At 37.5% G+C, this 3,681-nt stretch overlaps 1 long non-coding RNA gene across 1 annotated transcript; it reads right to left on the bottom strand.

Moving 5' to 3' along the window:
* Positions 1 to 527: 527 nt before the first annotated feature.
* Positions 528 to 1,730, bottom strand: LOC138955115 (uncharacterized). Its single transcript, XR_011452108.1, has 3 exons — positions 1,618 to 1,730; positions 1,169 to 1,218; positions 528 to 623 (listed from the first exon to the last, which is right to left on the bottom strand). It is a non-coding gene; the product is annotated as an uncharacterized lncRNA (long non-coding RNA).
* Between the last annotated feature and the right edge of the window lie 1,951 nt (positions 1,731 to 3,681).

Raw genomic sequence — 3,681 nt, 5'->3', positions numbered from 1 at the left:
AAATCAAAACAAGTTGCATGAGCCAATTCTCAGTCCATCCATTTAAATCACAAGTAACATTGGCATGCATTATGGCATCATATTCTTGAAAGCACCCCAAAGAGACAAGAAACATCTAATAATAAACATACAAACTTACTTCTGGACCTTTCATATCAAATCATAGGACCAAAATCAGAAGAACTTCCCTCAGCCAAGTCTTTGTTCATCCATTTGTTTTTGAATAATAATTTACACTGTCACACAAAATGACAGTATACTCTTGGGACAAGTTAAAGGTCCCTCCCTATACATGCATGTACTTGACCTTATTTTCCATAATGGGTATATTTTGGTGAAATTAGTACAACAGTGGACAACAGGTGTACTTTACTGGGAGACCACAGTACAGGGCCAACTAACCCACTCAACCCCATGTGCCTTCATTCCATGTAATACATACAGTATAAGACCCCCAAAAAATTAAACTTTGACAATAACTTCAAAACCAAAGAAAGAACTAAGAATACACAACATATCTGAAGTGTTACCTGGCAAAGACATGGATGAATGGAAGTCAAAAGGGCCAGGTGTGTTTGCACTTTACGGATGGCTTGGCACAGAATGGTAATACCTCTCTGAGCCTGAAACAGATGTAAAAAATATGAAAATTGTTTAAACTCCAGCTTCTATCACATTGCTGTTTCTCTAGTCAAACAGCTCTAAATCTCAACCACCATGCTTTTTTTTCTCTTCAGAATCATTACCTGTAATTTTCTTCTGTTCCCTTACAACTCCAATCTGAATCAACACAAGTTTACACTGTGACTATGTATGAGGTTGAGAACAATAAGCAAGAACAGAAAGGCAAGAAGGCAAACATCTAGTTTTCAACTGCTTATAAATCACAGTGACTAGCAAGTTGTTGTGTGTTCTTGTCTTTTTTTTAAATATAAATCAATGAATGCAATTCTAAACATGTTTATAATATTCCGTGAGCTGCCACTTTCCTGACTGAATCTTACGTTTACCTTATCTCCTCAAGATATAAAACAGGATTTATGTTTCCCACTAAAACAGAACTGTTCCCTGAGTATTATCATTTATGCCATGGCCTACAAATAAATTTGCATGCAAGAATACAAGTATTATAAATTCCAATATTATTTGAACAAAAATATATACTAACCTGTTTTCTGTCAACCAACTGTAAGGTGAACTTATGGCACAACTCAGCAACTGAAAAACAGGGATGCTTCATTAATTTCTGTCTATCTCAGTATCTGTTTCATATTTTATGTTTAATGGTATATGTGTGTGTGTGTGATGTGTGTGTAAGCATGCATGCATCTGCGAATCAGTCTGTTAGTCTGTCTGGCTGATTGGCTACTGTTGTTCTTTGTTTGTTTGAGTGTGTGTGTTTTAGATATTATAAACAAAAGTGACTCTCTACTCCTTACCAATCTGAATCACTACCAAGACCAAAAACAGACAATGACAATGTAGCTCAGCAACCAATGATGTAACTTTAAAACCAGCTAACCGCAGTGGGGTAAAAAAACCAACAGTAATAACGAATAATGTCAGTCTTTTTATCACTCAGCAAAACAGGATGTAAACACTAAACTGTTCCCTTACAAGTCTCTGGCGCAAATTTTATCTGCTCCTCACTGCAGGAAGACACAAACTCCTGTACTTGAACATACAGAGTTTCAAAATCTTGAATGTGGGCACCACTCAGTTTCACAACCCTGCACAGAAAAAACATAAATTGCATATGTATATATTTTTGAATTCAGGAGAAATTGAGGAATACGATGCAATCATTTTTAAATCGGTTAGTGAAAATTCGATTTTAATGACAACTTTAATGACCAAACAAATTAATTAACTAGTTTTTTAAGCCTCCAAGCTGAAATGCAATACCATAGTACGGGCTTCGTCGAAGATTACTTCACCACAATGTCAACCAATTTGGTTCAAAAATGAGGGCGTGACAGTGCTGTCTCAACTTTCACAAAAAGCCGGATATGACATCATCAAGGACATGAATCAAAAAAATGAAAAAAAACGTCTGGGAATATTATACCCACGAACTCTCATGTGAAATTTCATGAAGATTTGTCCAGTAGTTTTCTCTGAATCGCTCTACACACACACAAACACATACACGACCTCCCGAGAGATAAAAGGAGAACAGGAAATAAGAGAGCTAAAAAGGGTGTGTCACAAATGCTGTCATTCTGGTTTCAGCCCATGAATGTCACAACGTTTGCCAATGTGAAAGGAAAAGCTCACTCCGTAGATTCATGCAAGCCCAATGCATAACATTGTAGTGCTTTTGCAAAAAGAGCAGTTCAGGTGTGCTGGAGGAAAGTCAAGTGTGTCTTGCAATTTGCAGCACCATGGGAGTGAGAAAAGAAATATACATGTCTCTTACCTGTTTGTAGCACTCACATATCTAAAAAATAAAAATTTATTTGGATGCTACACACAGACATTACCACTAGAGAATGATACTATAAGGAGTGCACAAAATCAGAGAAAACTCTGAAAAGAACAAAAAAGCACACATGAGAAAATGAAAATGAATTATGCAGAACACAACATTTACAATGTGTAGATGTGAAGGTAATTAATAGACGATGTTTGGAAATAAGTCTGTCAGGATTTTCAAGCACTGTGGAAGAGTTACACCCCTGAGACTGATGCAAACAAGAACACATAGCCAACCAGTTTAGACCAGCGATTGCAGCTGATAGCTAACTCCATTGTGTATGTTACGCAGTGTCTGCTCCATATGCCCTTTTTTAAAGAAAATATGCACATTTGACCCGTGAGTTGCTGCTAATGTCCTGCAGTGATCGCTGAGCATGCGTGTTTGCCCAAACTCAAGTGACCTCAAGCCAAACTCACGTGACCTCAAGCAAAAAACACGAGAACTCAAGCAAAACACATCCACAGCGATCACTGCAGACAGCGATCAATTTGAGACGAATTGTGAACTACGATGTGCATAGTTTTGAAAGAAAAGGACGGCATATTGAGCAAACATTGCATAACATTCACACCGAAGATAGTTATTTCCTGCGCATGCTGGTTTTAATTGGTCAGCACAGCGTTTGAAAATCCTGACAGAGTGATTTCCGGAAAATGTTTATTACAACAGCGAGATGTTGAAAGAATGTGAAAACAAACAAGAAAATCAGTTCGCTGCTCTACTCTACCACTTAGTTAGAACTTTGCCAAAAATGATTCAATACCACCTCAGTGTGGTCAACAACAAAAACCCAACAGTTCTACCCTACCATCTTGTCTTCCATGCAGCCAACAAAGTATTTTGTGCAGTGTTTCACAGGATACCGAAATGAAAATTACCTGCTTTCTCCACCCTCGTTTTTGGAGGCTTGGTCAATCTGTTTTTCCTTCGTCAAGAGGCCGTCCAACAGCCGCTGTCTTCGTTCTACTTCACGTTGTGTGCTGAAGACTTAGTTAAGGAATTTCCATCAACCATGCATAGTAAAAAACAGGTGCATCTGATCATATTTGAAGAAGATATTGTAACTTAGAAATTCTGAAAGATACTTTTTTCCGCAGTACGTATTTACAAGAAAACAAAAACATAATTCAAACAAGTCGCATGGAACTCACAGTATGAAACTGAACACACGTACTGCATTTTTTTCACCATGACTATTAAAT

This window comes from Littorina saxatilis, unplaced genomic scaffold (genome assembly GCF_037325665.1).
Source record: "Littorina saxatilis isolate snail1 unplaced genomic scaffold, US_GU_Lsax_2.0 scaffold_3659, whole genome shotgun sequence".
Taxonomy (NCBI): Eukaryota; Metazoa; Mollusca; class Gastropoda; order Littorinimorpha; family Littorinidae; genus Littorina; species Littorina saxatilis.
The sequence above is the reverse complement of the archived record's forward strand: the minus strand, read 5'-3'. Positions and strand labels throughout refer to the sequence as shown.